This window comes from Pollicipes pollicipes, unplaced genomic scaffold, assembly GCF_011947565.3.
Source record: "Pollicipes pollicipes isolate AB1234 unplaced genomic scaffold, Ppol_2.1 Scaffold_4002;HRSCAF=4701_pilon_pilon_pilon, whole genome shotgun sequence".
Classification (NCBI taxonomy): Eukaryota; Metazoa; Arthropoda; class Thecostraca; order Pollicipedomorpha; family Pollicipedidae; genus Pollicipes; species Pollicipes pollicipes.
Genome location: NW_023596420.1, coordinates 22049111 through 22068603, shown reverse-complemented (window position 1 = coordinate 22068603; position 19493 = coordinate 22049111).

Genomic DNA, 19493 nt, shown 5'->3' with positions numbered 1-19493 from the left:
GGCCGGCACCGTGCTGGAGGGGTGCGGTGTCCCATCCGGCCGACGCCAGCGCTATGTCAGGGTGATCAGACGGCAGGTGTGCTAATGATTCGGTGGCAGTCGGGTTGTGCTGTTTGTTTTATGTTTTTTTGTGTATACGTGTCGGGGTATATTATGTCCGATGTTTTTGTTTGACTTTGAATGTCGCGGTTATTGAGACTCTGTGTTTGGCTTGTCGTCGGTCAGTGAGATGCCATTCCTCATTGTGATATGGGGGAGGAATGTGCGCTGGTAATGATGTACTCCTGCGATTTGATGTGCATTATGCAATATGTCTGCCCTGTGACCACGTTCAATATTTTATTGAGGCATTATGTACTTATTCCCATGCATTGATTAAAGCCCCTTGATATCGCGGGCTTTAGCTTTATGACGAATTATGCGCGTGCGCCGGGATTCGAACCCATGGGATGTGCTGGGGACAGTTGTGCTTGGATCCTGTTCGGAGGCGAGAGGATCGGTGTACCATTCCTGCTCTGTTCTGACAGGCTCACGAGTCTGTTTTGAGCGAATACCTCGAAAGCATATCTTGCGCCTGTGACTGAGCGACTGACCGCCGGGGCGATGGCGCTCACGGGTCGGGCCGGGTGGCGTACCCTGGTGACCTGTGGGCGCACGTCTGGTGTGTCGCTGGGCCGGAGCCTCCCCTGGGGCCGCCGGCTGGGCTTCTCCCGCGCTGCCGCCGCGCTCTGGCCGGTGTGGGTGCTGCGGGCGAGCCGCGTCGGCACACGCGCCCTCTCCGGCCGGCGCCCGCGCGTGCCGAGTGATGTCCGACGGTGGGGGTGGGTGCCGCCCCTGTAGTGGGGCGTCGCCGCCCGCAGACCTTCAGGCGGCGCCGGTCCTTCTCACACACACGTACACACACACACACACACACACACACACACACACACACACACACACACACACACACACACACACACACACACACACACACACACACACACACAACACACACACACACACACACACACACACACACACACACACACACACACACACACACACACACACACACACACACACACACACACACACACACACACACACACACACACACACACACACACACACACACACACACACACACACACACACACACACACATACACATACACATACACATACACTACACATACACATACACATACACATACACACACACACGACACACAGGGACGCACACATACACACATACACACACATATACTAGGAAGCCCAGTTCAGATAGCTGGGCTAGTGATCTGATACGGCTTCCGTAGCTGTTGTTAGCGCTGCTGGGCGCGCCGAGGTGTATTGGGACAGACGTGTTCTGTGCACTGTCCGTGGCGACGACAAACGTCACGCGGCCGACGAAATTGCTATGCTCCAAACAAATGCAATAACGAGTGGTGTGGCAGCCCCGCATGCTTCCGACATGCAACCTGACGCTATGCTCCTGTGCGGCTGCTCTGGGATGCCCGAGACGCATGCACGTGTCCATGTGTGGGCGCCAGGGTGAGATTTCGAGTCCTCGTCTTCGTGGCTCTCTTTTTCACTTTGCTGTGACGTGCGCACCGTGCCCGGCAGCTTTACCGGGTTGTTTTGCCGTGCGCTCCGTGCGGGCGCTGCGACGCTCTATTCTCTTCACTCCTGACTCATTTGCACGACGCTTTTCACCGTAGACAAACCGGGTCTGCCCTTGCCTCGCATAGCATTGACGTGTACAAACTCTGAAAGCTGTCTACACTCATGTCTGTGTCCCGCCGGTCTCCTCCCACTCACCAGACCTGCCCCTGTCGCGCTTTGCTGTCTGCCGCTCTAGCCCGGGATCTTGTCTGTGCTGCCTCCGACCCTGACCTGGTGTATCTGTCCTTTTACTCCCTCCAGCCCGGTGACCATCTTACCTCTGTCCGAGACGCATGGTTATCCATTTTGTCCCCGTTCAGTGGCGTGTGTCCGTTCTGTCTTCGTCCATGCCTCAGCTCGTGTCTGATCCAGTTCTCAGGCCGTGGTTCAGTCTCGGCCACCCTGTGTGCTCCCATCCGTCCCGTGCCAGTCCCCGTGACGAATAGAAACCGTCTCTTTGCCCGAACCGTGTTTCCGTTCGCTGCCTAGGTCTTTTTTCTGTCCTGTCCGGTTCGTTCCCCAACCTGCGGGCAGGTCCTGTCCGTTCTCTGTGCGGCATTGGGGTTCTGTCCTGCCAGGCCACGCGTCTGCCCCCCCCCCTCCCTCCTCAGCTGCGTGTTTGCCATTTCTTGGGCCCGAGCCGTGCGTCTGTCCTGCCCCGCCCGGGGCGGCGTGACGTTTCCGCGTCCTGACCCCGGCCTGCTCCACCACCGTCGCTTCCCGCCACACCATCCTGCGGGGGTTGTCTGTCCCCATGGCCGGTTCCCAGGTCGTATTTGACCGGATCGTCTGCCTATCCCCGTCCCCGTCCCCGTCCCCGTCCCCGTCCCCGTCCCCGTCCCCGTCCCCGTCCCCGTCCCCGTCCCCGTCCCCGTCCCCGTCCCCGTCCCGTCCCCGTCCCCGTCCCCGTCCCCGTTCCCGTTCCTGTCCCTGTCCCTGTCCCTGTCCTCGTCCTCGTCCACGTCTCCCTTTGTCTTCGTCTCTTCCGTCTCCGTCTCCGTCTCCGTCTACGTCTACGTCTCCATCCCCGGCCTGGTCCTCGGTCCCGGTCTGCCGCCGTCATCCGGGCCCCGACAGCGCCACGTCACAGCTGGCGCCCGGTGTGGTCCGGTGGCCGCGTACACGTCGCCGACCGCCGGTCTGCCTGTCACCCGTCCCCCTGTGCTCGTCCGGCGCTGGCGTGCTCGCCTGTCAGCTGTTCACATGCGTTGGGTGTGCGCGCGACTGTTCACGTGTTTGTTCGTGTTCGGGAGCTGACGAGCGCTGTCATCTGTCGACTGGCCACGCGTGCTGGGCGACCGACCACACGTGCTGGGCGACTGGCCATTCTTGCTGGGGCGACTGGCCACGCGTGCTGGCGTCGCTTGTTCGTGTGAGCGCCCTGTGTCCGGCACTACCCTCTGCGGCTCCGTCGCCTGTCGACGCGGGCGTTTGTCAGCTGTTTGCGTGCGCGCGGCGTGTCCACTTCGTGTCCGCCGGCTCGCGGCTCGCGCCCGGCGTCGTGCGCGCATCCACCGGTGGCGCTTCGCCACATCCACAGTGCCACGTGTTATTTACATGCTAGTTAGTAGCGGGTGCGCGTACGTAAATACACATCGCTGCCGTCACTGTGTCTTGCTCTGCGCGCGTCAGGCCGTCGGCTTCTGGGACGCGAGCCGAGTGCGTGTCTGGGTCTGCCGTCCCGGCGGGTACGCCGTGTCCGGGTCTGCCGTCTCGCCGGGTGTGTCCTGTCCGGGTCTGCCGTCCCGGCGGGTGCGTCGTGTTCGGGTCTGCCGTCCCGGCGGGTGTGTCGTGCCCGGGCCTGCCGTCCCGGCGGGTGTGTCCTGTCCAGGTCTGCCGTCCCGGCGGGTGTGTCCTGTCCAGGTCTGCCGTCCCGGCGGGTGTGTCCTGTCCGGGTCTGCCGTCCCGGCGGGTGTGTCCTGTTCGGGTCTGCCGTCCCGGCGGGTGCGTCGTGTTCGGGTCTGCCGTCCCGGCGGGTGTGTCCTGTTCGGGTCTGCCGTCCCGGCGGGTGTGTCCTGTCCAGGTCTGCCGTCCCGGCGGGTGTGTCCTGTCCGGGTCTGCCGTCCCGGCGGGTGCGTCGTGTCCGGGTCTGCCGTCCCGGCGGGTGTGTCCTGTCCAGGTCTGCCGTCCCGGCGGGTGTGTCCTGTCCGGGTCTGCCGTCCCGGCGGGTGTGTCCTGTCCAGGTCTGCCGTCCCGGCGGGTGTGTCCTGTCGGGTCTGCCGTCCCGGCGGGTGTGTCCTGTCCAGGTCTGCCGTCCCGGCGGGTGTGTCCTGTCCAGGTCTGCCGTCCGGCGGGTGTGTCCTGTCCAGGTGCCGTCCCGGCGGGTGTGTCCTGTCCAGGTCTGCCGTCCCGGCGGGTGTGTCCTGTCCAGGTCTGCCGTCCCGGCGGGTGTGTCCTGTCCAGGTCTGCCGTCCCGGCGGGTGTGTCCTGTCCAGGTCTGCCGTCCCGGCGGGTGTGTCCTGTCCGGGTCTGCCGTCCCGGCGGGTGTGTCCTGTCCAGGTCTGCCGTCCCGGCGGGTGTGTCGTGTTCGGGTCTGCCGTCCCGGCGGGTGTGTCCTGTCCAGGTCTGCCGTCCCGGCGGGTGTGTCCTGTCCAGGTCTGCCGTCCCGGCGGGTGTGTCCTGTCCAGGTCTGCCGTCCCGGCGGGTGTGTCCTGTCCAGGTCTGCCGTCCCGGCGGGTGTGTCCTGTCCAGGTCTGCCGTCCCGGCGGGTGTGTGTCCTGTCCAGGTCTGCCGTCCCGGCGGGTGTGTCCTGTCCAGGTCTGCCGTCCCGGCGGGTGTGTCTGTCCAGGTCTGCCGTCCCGGCGGGTGTGTCTGTCCGGGTCTGCCGTCCCGGCGGGTGTGTCCTGTCCGGGTCTGCCGTCCCGGCGGGTGTGTCGTGTCCGGGTCTGCCGTCCCGGCGGGTGTGTCCTGTCCGGGTCTGCCGTCCCGGCGGGTGTGTCCTGTCCAGGTCTGCCGTCCCGGCGGGTGTGTCCTGTGGCGCCCGGGTGTTGCCGTCCCGGCGGGTGTGTCCTGTCCGGGTCTGCCGTCCCGGCGGGTGGTGTCCGTGTCGGGTCTGCCGTCCCGGCGGGTGTGTCTGTCCGGGTCTGCCGTGGGGCCCGTCCCGGCGGGGTGGTTGTCCGGGCTGCCGTCCCGGCGGGGCGTCGGTCCGGGCGCCGCCGGCGGTGATCCGTCCAGGTCTTCGTCCCGGCGGGTGACGTGTCGGGTCTGACGTCCGCGGGTGGCTGCAGACGGACGGCAGGCGGATCGTTCGGCAGAGTGGCGCTGATGAGGGCTGCAGACAAGGGAGGGTCCGCTGGTGACTCTCAGCTGTATCTGGGATTTCCGCTAAGAGTGGATGGAACACTATGCCCGCACCCAGGGTTGTCACTTTCTAAAATGGATAAAGGGTGGGGCTGAGTCAGTACAGTTATTAAGTCATTGTATTCTTATTAAGTTGACCTAACCTACCCCAAATCCTGATTTCTTCCCGGATTTTGGCCATTTTGATTTGCGTCTCCGATGTCAGAATACAGATTATGAATATTTGATCGGATCCAAAATTGTTTTGATGTTGAGGAATGACTTCATTCGAAGCTGAAGCGGCTGTGATGCTGATGAGATATGCTAATGACATTGATAGTGATGTGCTTGGCTGACGCTCGCTGCGTTTCATTGGCCTAGCATTCCCCTTTTTGCTCATATGCAATGTGGGTGGGAGGCTCAAAAAGGCATTGAGGGGACTCAAGTCAGCGTTTGGGGCGGGGGGGGGGACGGCAGGCCCCAAGAGGATACAGTGACACCCTCGCCTGCATCGCTGTCTTGCTATTAAAATAAATGACATATGTAGGTTTATGGAGCCTGTTTTCATTGGGGCCTTATAAAACGCCTAACAGCTGTGTTTATTATAACGTCTGCCTCCGACCCGGAAAGGAAGGGCGGACACTGTGGGAAATCGAACCCGTTCCTCTGGTTTTACGGGCTAATACACCCTGCACAATGCATTATCCGCCATATCATTCTCACTGGAATCAACTGCCAAATTTCGGTAGAAAAATCCGGTCACCTGTATTCCATTTGGAATCGGGCCAGCCCGACAAATTGCCGTCCGGCGCTGCCACAGTTGGTTCTGCGGGAGCCAGAGCCGGCTCTGCGGAAGCCAGAGCCGAATTCAGCCTGGTCAGCGGTGAGGCGGGTTTGGCGCAGCCCTACAGACGCCTGATCACCGTGTCGGACCTAGCCCCCATCAGTCCCCTCCGAGCCGCAGCCGGGCTGCCCCTCTCCGGCTGCCCGTGTCGGACCTAGCCCCCATCAGTCCCCTCCGAGCCGCAGCCGGGCTGCCCTTGTTGGACCTAGCCCGTACCAGTCCCCTCCGAGCCGCAGCCGGGCTGCCCTTGTTGGACCTAGCCCGTACCAGTCCCCTCCGAGCCGCAGCCGGGCTGCCCGTGTCGGACCTAGCCCGTACCAGTCCCCTCCGAGCCGCAGCCGGGCTGCTCCGCTCCGGCCGCCCGCGCCGGCTAATGGCCGCTGTTTGGCGGCCCGCGGCGCCGGCGGCCGCTGGGGTGCGGCGCCGGTCGCCCGCCCTGCTAACTGCCCGCCCGGGAAATCAGCTCCCGGCGCGCCATGATGACCCGACCCCTTGTTACCGGCCCGTCGGGCGCGCACTTTATCACGCGGCGCGGCGCCAGCGCCGGCGCCAGTTCACACCTGGCGGCCACCGAGGCGTTCCCGCCGCCGGGGCGCGCCCGGGGCCTGCTGAGGCGGGCGACACGACAGGGGCCGGGCGAGGGGCGGCGCCGTTATGGGAAACAGCGTGCGGTGATGTGGAGGGTTGAGCGATTGTTAAGGAGATATCGCAAGGGACGTGCCGCTGCATTCGGGTGCTGCTTGGTGCGTCATCTGGCGGCCGGCTCGTACCGATGCTCACAAAAGTGGGGTCCAGTATCCGTATTTTGTCTGCGTTGGACGCTCCGCCCTACAGCTTGTCATTGCGAGAGTCTTCCCCCCCCCCCCCTCGGCAGCTCCAGTGGTGTGCAGCCGGCGGCTTAGCGCCACAAGGATGATGGTGCTGATTTGCCACTGGATTCACCATGCGTCTATTTGTGTTCAGGTTTGCTCGGACACCCCATCGGCGCGCACGCGCTAAGCCCTCCGTCTGAGCTCGTGAATTATTGGCAAACACTGAGCTGAAGGGCGGTTTTGTGTCAGACGGCAGGGGGTTTGATCTCGTGATGCATTCACCCTGTCAGACCGGCTATGCTGCTTGATTCATCAGACCTCAATGGCAGAAAGGGAACAATAAGCGTCTGGGTTCGATGTCTTGTTGAAAACGAATATGGGTAAATGAAAAGATAAAAGAGTTGTTGATCGCCGTATTGTCAGTGGGTTTCATGAAAATTGCGCAGGAAAACAGACAGGCAAGCAGGCTGGCAGGAATAGTCGCCCTTTCCAGACAACCAAACAAGCAGTCTGGCGAGGAAAGTCGAGAAAAGTCGCCTTCCAGACAGACAAGCGAGCTGGCAGGAATGGTCACCTTTCAGTCAGACAAGCAGGCTGGCAAGAATGGTCACCTTCCAGACACGCAAGCAGGCTGGCAGGAATAGTCGCCTTCCAGACAAACAAGCAGGCTGCTGAGAATAGTCACTTTCCAGACAGACGAGGAGGCTGACGAGAATAGTCGCTTTCCGGACAGGTCGAAGCCATGTCTCACCCTAGGCGCTAGTAAGCAAGATCAAACCCATGCTTTATCACCCGTTATCCCGGCGGCTCTGAATGAGTCCACCAGGTGTCACCACAACTCACCGCCATTTTGAGGAATGGCCTTAAATGGACAGATCACAGTTTTCAAACATATCCTTGAACACCAGGCCGGGTCAGGTAAGTCAGCATTTTTGTCAATAATAGATGAAAGCAGGCAGTGCTTAATTTAAGGAGCCGGAGTGTAAATACCTGCCGCATGGCGAGCTGTTTCCTGATGCGCGTGCGTTGATGGAGCGGCTGTGACGGCTGTGTATGGCTGCAGCTCAGGGCCCAGGCTTAATGTCGACAGCGTGACAACATAAGAAAAAGTGTGGCCTCGCCAACAACATTGCTGGGGAGCCACAGAAACTGCGCATGTATTATTTCGGTCAGTGGTTTTGTTTCATATCAGGGTTATCTATGGCCACCACTGATGTTCAGTGAACCCGATGTTATTTGGCTCGGAATGATCTGTGAATGATTTCCGTTTGCCATGGTCAATGATTCATATCGTGCCAAACCCTTAAATGTCAGAGGATTTTCTTCCAGTCTTCAAGACACATCCCGCTGGCTCCTAATCGATTCCTTGCGACCGTACTCTAGCAATCCCGAAGAAAAACAGACATTTATTATTCCATTACGACAGCAGCAATGTTTGATAAGGCTACCCTCTTCATTGCGTACCTCCCGTTAGCTTTTCTGAAATATTAAGTCGGAGAAAATCTTGGAGGCACCGCCCGGCAGACGTGGTGGAGTCGGGCACGGTTGGCGGGCGGCGCGGGCGCCGGCGAGCCGTGCCGACCGCCCAGCCGGCCAACGGTCCGCCTCGGCCCGCCGCCGGCTACAGACCATCTGTCCACTCCCGACCTGTCATGACAGCGCTGATCAGCTGTGCTGAGCGCGGCTCGGCTGGGTGATGACGTGTCGACTTCCGCTCCGCCCCGATGGGCGCCGCCAAACGGGCAGGGATCTCTCCCGGGGGAGCGGTAGGCTGTCTTGAAGCCAGTAATGTGACATCTCGGCGGGTGACTGGTGGCATGTCGGCTAACGACAGTATGCGGAACCTAAAAGAGGAGAGAGTGTAATAAAGCCTGACGTGGTCCAGTGGCTCATGCGACGCTGAGCAACTGAGGCCGACGACAGGTCGTATCGCTTGCCGCGCCGAACCGGAGCCCCGGTCCGGGACCTGACAGACGGCGTCACGCCGGCCGCGGCCGCCGGCCCGTTTGAATATTCATCCTCCGTCGCCTGGCGGCGGCGGCGGCGGCGGCGATTAGCCGTCGGCCGGCCGCGGCGCCGTCTCATCCGTCGCCCGGGTGCCGAGCTGTTCGGCGCGGTCACGGCAGGCCGGCATTAGCTGGCGGCCGGCAGCGGCGGCGCCAGGCGCGGCCGCCGCCGGCCGCCGGCGCGCGGCGCGCGCGCAGCCCGCTCGCGGCGCCGCTGCGGCCGCCCACAAAGCCGCGATCACGGGCCGACAGCGCGGTTCCGGCGCGGGTGCGCAGCCCTTTGTGCGGCGGTCGGTATTTGTCGGCCTGTCGGCAGCTACGGGAGTGGTGACCGATCGCTGGCGGCGGGGCCTCTGGAGTACTCCCCGCCCGCTGTGATCGCCCGAGATGGCCGGCGGTGGTCAGGCACGGGCTTTGGCTTATTGAAGGCTTTTGGTTCGCGCAGAGTCCCTGCACTGGGTTTGGTAGTGCCGCTGTAAGACTGTATTTGTCCACTAGTGGAAAATCTTGTCCGTTCTCAGGCAGTGGCACAGTAATCAGATGCCGTTCTCAGGCGGTGGCATAGTAATCAGAGGCTTGAGCTGACAGCTGATTAATAAAGAAAATGGAGACAGTTGAGCTTGTCGCGAGCTTTGAGGCGAAGGGTCGGGCATTCCACAGTCTGACTGCACTGCACGGAAGCAGAGACCAGTAGATTTGTTTTAGTTCTTAAAGTTAATGCTTAAACGAGAGGGCTGTTGAAGTGCCCATGTTACAGACCTTGAGAATTAGGATAGCGTCGAAACCATCTCCGTTCTTGTGCAAACATCTCCAGAGCGAACAATTTTAGTCCAAAATTGAGAAGTAGCGTGCTCTACCCAGTTTAGTAGCGATACTCTAGCTACATTGGTAGAGAAGCACTGGTACGCTGGTAGTTGCGCTAGGGTGCATGGTAAAACGGTTTTATTGCGACAATTGTATTGCGATGAAACCGTTTTACGGAGACCCAGTAATCCTAACGTGGAATGCTTTGTAATGGACAGAAAGTTTTCGAGTTATCGTGGACATGGATAGCTGAAGTAATTCATATTATGTTGTTTACCCTTGAACTTCGACCGATTACATTTATGGCAACCATATCTGGCAGGCATTTGTGATTGAGCGTAACGGGTTCTCTAATACGGGATAGTGGTACATGGGAGGAGAGGGTCGGAGATCGTTGATGCGCATCACGGGGAGTGAGGCGGACGAAGTCCATAAAGAGGGGGAGGGCGTTTCTCGTTTTGGCATGCGCCCGGGTGGCCGGTTGGATACACTTCGCTCCGGTGGGGGAGGGGGGGGGGGGGCAATTTGACCCCCTGGAATCTCAGGAACTAAGAGATCTAGAGACACCGAATTCACAGGGTGTCTAAACCTGTACGCGAACTCACTTTGGTCAAAGTTTAAGGTTTCTAGGTCATGATCTTCAGGCCAAACAAGGCCAAACAAGGTCAAACTCCGGGCAGGTTCCCAAAGTGCCCCCAGAGCTTAGATACCTGATCCAAGAAAGGCACATGCTCATTTGGTGGCGTTGACCTCGTTTGATCTTTGAAAGGTCATTGTGATAAAATTTATAGAAGACTGCTTTGAGCTTCGCTTTGAATAAGCGACAAAGATTACGCCAAGCAATTTGATCCTAAATATAAAATATTGACGTGGATCATTTTGGGTCAGTCCTATTCTGATCTCTAAGAAGTCCTTGGAATGTACAATGCAGTCCCTGTTATCAAAAAATTTGAAATGAGCACCAGAAACTACCCTGCACAGCGAGCTCTAGAGTAATAAAACAGGTTGGTTTTGACCTTGGTTTGACCTCCATATTCGACCCTAGATCGACGTAATCTGTTCATTCAATTGCTGTGTTGCCTAAGATGGTACCTCAGAAATGTATGGGTCGGATATTTGCAAGGTCAGGGACCTCGCAAACTATCTAAATTTGTGATACCAAGCGATCCGCTGTTCCATTGTATACAGCTATGCAAAATTTGGTGTGGCTACGCTGCACCGTTTGCAAACCATTTCGGAAAACCCCTTTCGGGACCAAATTAACCGCCACCAGAACCTCACCAGCCATCCGTTGCACCAGATAGTTCCGGGATCGCAGGACGATCCCACATCCTGTGATTGGTTTAGCTGACCGCCGTACAATGGCATGCTTGCTTCTCACTGGTTAATAATCGCATCGTTTCCGTGGCACATACTCATAACCCTTTTTCCGTTCGGGGTAGCATATAAGGTGAACCATTTGTTGGCGCAGACGCTCGTACGCTCATATATTCGAAAACGCAAGGATACTGTTGGCTGTGCACGTGGACATTTTGTTGTGGTGTCCGTGTGAACGAGTGTAAGTGACTGGATAATAAAGGCTCTAGACTGACAAGATATACATTTGTCCGACTCTCGAGAAGAACTGGCACGGGCGAGGTCGCCACTAGCCTATCACGCAAGCAGCTACAAATCTGCTACGATGCATTCTGATCAACTATGTTGAGCTGAGATGAATTAAACATACTGCAATGTCATAATCAAGGTCAGCTGACAAGGGAATTCATTTTTGCGAAAGATTACCGGACGATTTCGAATGTTTGGCAATTAGATTTTTCAGACCAGAAATTAGCTCCAAAGGAAGATCTTGCCCCCTCAAAGTCACCATGTAAGGCAGAATTTCAGATAGAGTGACAGACAACTCCATTTGTTTCCAAAACTACCGGCCGTTTTCAGGTTTATGTATATCAATATTCTTTTAAACAACAAAAAAGCAAAAGCAGCACAAGAAGTCCAATGAACGGCTGTTCAAAAGGTTCGAAAGGACTCCGCCGGTCAAGTTTTGAAATTCCATATTCAAGGACAAATTCAAGGTCAAATGACGGAGAACTCGATTTCTGCCAAGAGTAACTGGCCAGTTGTGGATTTTAGAGCACCATTTCTTTTAGGGCAAAAATCAGCATCTGTCGCTAGGTCGACACCTCTCAAGATCAACCGCCTAGGTACGATTTACTGAAATTGTTTGCTTGCCTTGCAAAAGACCATTGTACGTTGCATCTTTCCCTTGACGGTTCAGCTTGATATGCCGGGGCTTTTCGGTGACACTAGATTTACAGAGACAATAGAATTAGCAAAAACGAGGTGGGACCTGCAATTTTTGTTGCACGCAGATTTCGCATTTCCCGCGCCTGCGTCCATAAAATCAGTCACTAAAGACGATCTGATGTAACACCGCATGCGACAAAGGCTGCGTCATGTCACAGAGAGACAACAATTCCTTCGATGTCCAAGTCACCAACGTGCAAGTGATCAAGCTCAACGTGTCTTATTTGGAAAGTTACATCACGCTGTAAGCACCACAGTACGTGCGTCCACTTTAGCGCTTTTGATTATAAAAAGATGTGGTTTACGCAGAGTTAACAATCGGCCAATGACGTAGCTCCCACCCAGTGAGTGTGTAAACAAGCTGACTGAAGTCCCCAAGAGATGTCTAAACCCGAAAGAAAAGTATCAAATATGTTGTGAAATATGTTGGTTACCAATTCCTTAATAGGTTACCTGAAACCTACACAAAAACTAAAGGGTTCTTAGCTAGTTTCTGGCCCCTGTTTTTCTGGTGATAAGTCGTCCCCTGCATGCTCTATGCCAGTCCCATTCGCGGGTGTAAATTTGCATTTTTGGGGTGGTTCACTGCCCCGCAGAAAACAATGCATATAATGTCTTATTGAAACATATAGGTCTTATTGAAACACATAGGAGCAAAATTACAATACAGTTGAACATATGCCGCGGGGACCATAAACATACACACTAATGGCAAGTTTCCAGTGCATATATTTATTCGTGCTGACCGCTTCAGTGGTGTGCTTGGTTAATGTGTGTGAAAATCTAGGCGGAACGTCTATGATTGAGGCCTGATTTGGGTAGAGTTTTCCTAAGCTGGCTGCCACCCAGGAGATGGTAGCCATTGGGTAGTGATCGCTTTAACCCAGGGCTTTGCCAGCCGGCGCCCGAAGCGGTTGGTTGGCGGGATTCTGCCCTTATGGTCTGCACTGAAATAGATACTTCGGCGCGATTGCGCACTCCGAGGGCGCCTGCTCGCTCCGAGTGGTCGCACCAGTCGTCTGACCTCCGGGTTCAAGAAATCGGCATAAGCCTATGCATGCCTGCGTACTATGGCAGGAATCGCGACAGCAGGCGTGTGGTCAAGGCCGTCCCACAAGGTTGCCTTAAAGGTTACCTTGGTTACTAAGGTTACTAAGGTTACTAAGGTTACTAAGGTTACTTGGTTACCGTTCCTAAGGTTACCTCTGCATTGCATAGTGTCAAGTGTATGCGGTTGGCACTGATCGTAGGCGACCTCATCCGTAGCTTGCTACACGAGGGCAGCGAGGCACTGCGTGCGTCGACTTCGCCAGGTGTCGAGTTGTTTTTGCCTTTGCTCATCCAGATTGTGTTTACACCAGCGTTTGTTACCGAGTGGGTATGAGTCAGCGTTGGACGTACTCACCAACTCTCTGAACCAGGTGCAACATACGGACGCCGTGTCCAGCCACTGCAGTGGCCATTATCCGGCCACTTCTACATGGAACTAAAGCAAAACAGCGATAAGGCCGCAGCGAAGATATCTAATGACGCATAGAGACAGCGATGCCCGGAAGTGAGCGCCGTGTTATCCAGAGCATCATTGGTGGCAAAAGGACCATCGTTAATAAAGCTTCTAGATGAGCTGGTAGACCAAGCCAAGGAGTTATCGCTTATATCAAAAGCGAGACCGCGAAAAGATATTGGCAACGACTCCAGCGGGTACACGGAACATCCGCATTGCATGAGTATGCGCCAGTTCTGTTGCGTAGGACGTGTTTCTCAATATGAGCTAAAATCCGTTTGGTATCGATGGCTATTACTATCATCGATATCAGCGATATCATCTATCGATGGGTTATACATCGATATCGATGGTATCGATGAACGCCAGCGGCCCTTGTGGGCGCGATGACATGACGACTCGTGTTGCCAACGTCTCTACCACTTCGTATCCCAGCTTCACTGCATATTATCAACAGACCCTCTCCCTCTGGGATACTGGCAAGGAAGTGGGGGGCACCACTTATGAGGCTGATTGTTAGGTCTGGTCACAATATGGAGATTCCTATTAGTGTTAGATCTGGCCACCACATGGAGCCTTACGTTAACACCAAAAATAATGAACGCTAGTGGCGGCACTCAGTGCTAAGGGGTGGAAGCAAAAACAAAATAAAAGAACGATGTTACTAAGCTCACCAGCAGGTTATGTTGGCCATCAGCAGAGGTAAGCAAGATGGACAAAATAGTGGTCGTAGCTAAAGGCAGCATACGACTGGCCGCTAATACTCGCTCGGAAAAGTAACACACCCAGACGATATTAGTATAATAACATTCAGACAGGCTACGAAGGGCGAAGGCCTGGTCCGACGGATGTAATTCCAAGGCTCCACCTTCGACCACCCATCAGACTAAGTAAGCCCGTCGCAGGTCGGCGATCGAAAGACAGAGCCGCGATTTACGGGGTAAAAGCGTACACATAGCCATAGTAGAGTTAGGCACTCACGCACACACTCACACAGACACACACGCACACACGCAGGCACATACATATATATACACACGCGCAAACACAGCCGCATGGTCCATCAAATGTATCGCAAAGAATTGTACCTTTCAAGAAAATGATCTTTTGTGGGGCTCTTCGTGCAGCTTTTGTTGCTGTTTGTTGTTATTTGCTTTTGTTTTGTTGTTTTGTTGTTGCCTTAATAGCACCTGTTATGGGTAGTTTAGGTGACACTATGTAATTCCAGAGACAAGAGCCGACCCACGTTGCCACACAACGATAGAGTTTTTCGATGAATTTTTCATTAAAGTGAGGTCTGTTTGTTGTGGTTACTCTTGGCATATCTGCTAGCGCAAAGAGGGCGTCCATGTCAGGGATAGATTCGAAGCAAGTTTTCTATGCATTAAAGAGATTAACCACTGCTTTAAAAGGTCCCTAGCTTGAAGTAATTTTAGACTTTTAAAAAAGGGTCGCAATGTGCTGGTCTGTGTTGATAAGCGACAATTATAATTGCACGCTTCAGCAGCAGGAAAATTTTGCTCGTGTAAGCTGGGAATGTAAAGCTCCACGCAAGGCAGCAATAATTTATGAGCAGCAAAGCAAGTGAATTATAAAGTAGATGCAAAGACCGTGTATCCAAGAAGAACTTGTGTCGCTTCATCACGCCCAAAGTGCGGTTGATAACTTAAGATAAACGACCACTTATGGTGAAGCTATGAAAAGTGCGGGAGCAGCTGTCTAATTGATACACTGTTTTCTGAGTGCTCAGGGACAATTAGTTGATCTGTAGCTATCTACTAATGTGGGGTAATTTTTGTTCAACTAGTATTTAAAGTTTTTGTGTTTTATAAGCTTTAAAGAAAATAGCAGTGTCATCAGCATACAGCAGCATTGTGGATTAACACTTACGTTAGAAAGGCCATTAATGTAAAGATGAAAGAGAAGTGGACCGATGATCGATCCCGCCGAACGCCAATTCTGACAAGTTACGAAGTGGACCTAACCCCATTAAACTCAACGCATTGATACCGATTAGTTAAATACGATGCAATAAGTTCAAGGGGAGTATTTGCAAAACCATACTTCTCCAACTTCCGGTATAAGTATGGAATGGTCTACAGTACCACAAGTTTTAAAAAAAATGAACATAATCTTCATACAAAATGTATTTCATCAAAAGCTCTTGTAATATTTTGTTGAAGAAGAAACAACGAAATAAATGTCGAAAGTTTTTTAATCCCATTGGTAAGTACTTAGAATGTTTGATTTATTTATGTAAGCCATGATTTTCCTATACGTCATTTTTTCGAGGAGTTCGGAAATCTATGAGTGAACACTTTTCGGGCTGTAGTTATTGAATGATTTTCTCATCTCCTGATTGAAGATAGGCTTCACCACAGCAACCTTAAGTTCATCAGAAAATATTCCGCTGGACGAACATGGGTTGTAGGTGAAGTGGACAAGCCTACCCACAAACGAAGAGCAAGTTGTTTGGAAAATCCCCGCCTACGAGGCGTTTTGTAATTACCTATAGTCAATTTTGCGCTTAAATGTACGTTTGCGTCTTGCAACAGTTTTTTATGCATTTATTTTTATCAATCGCATTGATGGCTGTGGGTAAATAAATACGATACTGAAGAATGAACCAATCAGCGGGCAGGAAAGGACGACTGCGCTAGCTTAGGTGTGGCGAGTAACTACGCGCTAGTAACATGGCCATTATCTGCGTTGCAACGGCCTCGTGGGTATAGGGAGGGTGCTGGCGGTATAGAGCGGTGCGCATTTGAAGATCCCTTGCGTAATTTGCGACGGAAAGATGTGATACTCTGAGCATGTCTGGTGTATCAGCGACATCGCAGCAACAATGTCAGCGCATGCGCCTTGTTATTTCGAACGCTGAATTCGGTACGTGTGCATACGGAATTCGGTCATTAATTTCAGGGTACAGGAATCTTAGCGGCATATAGCCGCTGCCTAAACAACGTTAGAGCAATCACATTTTCCTAAAGCCTAGTGCAGCCGATTGACACAACACGTTGCCTGTGCCTCACCTCAGTGCAAAGAAGGCTAACTTGAATTAGTCGCGGTGCGTATCAGCTGGCCAGCCCTACCATACGTCCAACCCTGTACTCCCGCAGCCCTCAGCTGAATGTAGAAAATCAACATAATGGCTACCGCCATCACTGCGTTTGCAAGCTGCTGTCAGCGCTGACAAGCGACATTCTCGAAAAGCCATTGGCTAGAGCTAACGATACCTTCTCAATGATGTCGATGTGTTTAGTGGTGAATATTTCCTGGGAGCTACCCGATAACTTCCTTCTTCCACACAAACAAAATAAAATTTTGGGGCTGTGACAATATCTCGTCAGTGGAGGCGAATTGGTAGAAACCAATGGCACCAAAATTTCTAACTAGAAATTCCTTGCCATTCCACGTGCATAGTTAAAAATACCAACTTGACTAGACACGCTCCCTTTAAGCTTGTCCAAAACAATCATTTAATTCATCCACAAATAACTGATTTACAAATCCAGGATGCTTGTAGGTCTGGCCCTCAGTAAATGACAGGGGGCTAATGGCTCGCCATTGAGTAAACACAGCTTCGGTGTAGGTAATTTCATTGACAATTCAAACGAATGCTAAAACTGTTTAGAGCTGACATGGACTGCAACTCCACCTCCAGTTTTTTTTTCTGTTTCTGAAATACCCATTGTACCCATCCAGCTGGCGTAGGGGTACCATGCCACCTATTAGCCAGAATTCTGAGATACAAATCACCTGCCACTCTGAAGCTGAATGATATGTGAACAACTGGAAATCCTCCGATGTTTCTTCAGAAGAAATTTCCCTGAACTAAGCATGCAAAATGTTCATGTAGGAATGATCTTGCTCTGGTTTCTGAGATGATGGGAGTAAATAATGCTTACAATTTGTTCGAATAAATTTAAATTTTGCATTCACCAAAGAAAAATCAGATGCTGTTACATGAGGGAAAGGATGAATAGCTTTGTAATCAAGTTCTTCAGGGTAGTCTTTGTGCTCTTCTAAGCGCGTATGCTTCTTAGGAAAGAACAGCAAGACACAACTGGACTTAAAGATAATAAGTTAAGAGCTCAGTGAATTCCGTAAATGGAAGAGCTAAGTTAGTCTCACCAGCAAAATCAACATATCTCTTCGGCATGTCGTGCAGTTGTGCCCCAAATTTATAATAGCCCATGGGGCATCCATTGCGCGTGTTTGACACCAAAAACGTGCCCCTACCTTGTTTGCTTTTCGGAGCATCGGCGGTTTTTGAGGAACACTGCACGGCGGGGTACGAACGGCGCGGCCGGCGGGCGATGACCAACGATCCCGCGTACCTCCTGCGGAGAGCCGATATTGTTATAATAACGAAACCATACATCATACACATTTGCTCAAAACAAATACAACTATATCCCATGCACTCAGATTTGAACAAGGAATGCACCTTATTAAGACATGCTTTGTTACAAGGGAAGGTCTACATATGACAATGTAAAGCTAAAAAAGTTATATCATCAGGAAAATTTGACATTTGACCCGGCGAAATGGGATCACTTATTCATCTAGCAACATCAAACTTATTTCGCTTAGACAAGTTCATTAATGTTTCCACTGAGGTCTATTTTTCTTGGTTTGAAACCACAGGGGGTCACATCGACTCCCCTACCAGCCCGCGCTATGAGTTGCCCGTCTCCGCTTTGGCACTTGAACATCCCACGCTGCCGGCCCCGCGGTCCAGGTCAACACCGAGCGTCACCGCGCCGCCCGGGGGAGGGGCCGACCCAGCCGATCCCATGGCGGCCCGGTACACAGTGACTCCCAAATGACCTGCCCGTGATCCGATCGGCACAAAAAGGCCCGTCCGGCCGCTGCAGTGCGGGACGCTCGTTTACACCAACCCGTCGTCGGATGAGGCCGCGCCATTGTTGGCGCGCCGGTAACGCCGCCGCTAATCACTAAAATATCGCGGCGGCGCGGACGCCGGCCCCACCGGTCGGGTATTATCCAGCCGGCTCGGAATAAAGGCTGTCACCGTGACAAACGGCACCGCCGGCACCATAATAAGGCCGGGGGCATCGGCGTCCGCGCACGGCCACCATTAGAGCGCCGCATTTGTCATCGGTGCGCCGTGAGTGTCGACCGGCCGCCGAGGCGGCGCCAGTTACGTGCCGCGTACGCAGCCGCCTAATCACACAATGGACGGGTTTATTTATGCAAGTCGATCATTGAAGGTGGGCTGGAGCCAATCGTGCCGCGGGGACGGCGGGGCGAGAGGGTGGGGCAGCGAGGCTACATTTTGCAGCAGCTGCCGACGGTTCACATGAATATAGATTGCGCTATTGATAGGGGACAATAAGCATCAGGACAGAGAAGATTAAATGACCTCATCGTCATCACGTGGATGTAATGATCACTGATACACCATCGTTCATGCCTCTGCCTCCGGACAGGTCGGGATGAGTGGGACCAGACTGGTCTGTTTCGCTCGTCACAATCGACGCACGTGCCGTAAGGTGATACTGGAATTCATTTTTTTTTTTAAATCTGCCCGCGTGTACTGCGCCGGCAGATTTGCGTACTCGTGTACATACCGAGCTCCGGGCCCCTTCCCTAAGAAAGTCCTGTCTGCGCTCCTGGTCTGAGTAGTCAATCGACAAAGAGGGAATGAGAAGAATTGCGCAAGGCCAATCTAGCAAACACATTGGTAGCAAGTGTTCGTATGTACTGATCGTAGCGAAATATATCATATTTCATAAGGGACAAGATGAAATGCTCCTAACCGATTTCTTAATGAAATGATAAGCAAATAGCTTATAGACTATCCAAAAAGGAACTAAAACATGTTTTTTTTAGGATTTAATGCATCCTGGCTAACCGTGTGACCACCACCCGTGGTTGCAGTGTTGACAATTTTAGTATATTCACATATTGCAGCAGGGTTGAGGCGGCTACCTGGAGACGTAGAGCAGACAAGCCTGCCCTCCATTATCCCGTAAAATGGTCATGGTAAAGCGCTTTAACGAGACTTAAGCCAACAACCACAATCGCAAACCGTAAAAACTTCTGACTTAAAAATAGCGTCCTTAAAGAAAACACCAACAAAGATAACAGCACATTTGTACCTCGACTGGCCTAGCGATGTTTAACCCGTCTGCCCCTAAAAGCCAGCCTTGGTCCATTTATGCCTGAAGAACATACAATTTACGACCACGATAACAAGGGCTATTACGCATAATACGCTTCACCCTTGCTGAAATTGTCATTAGTTTTCAACATTAATATCTCAT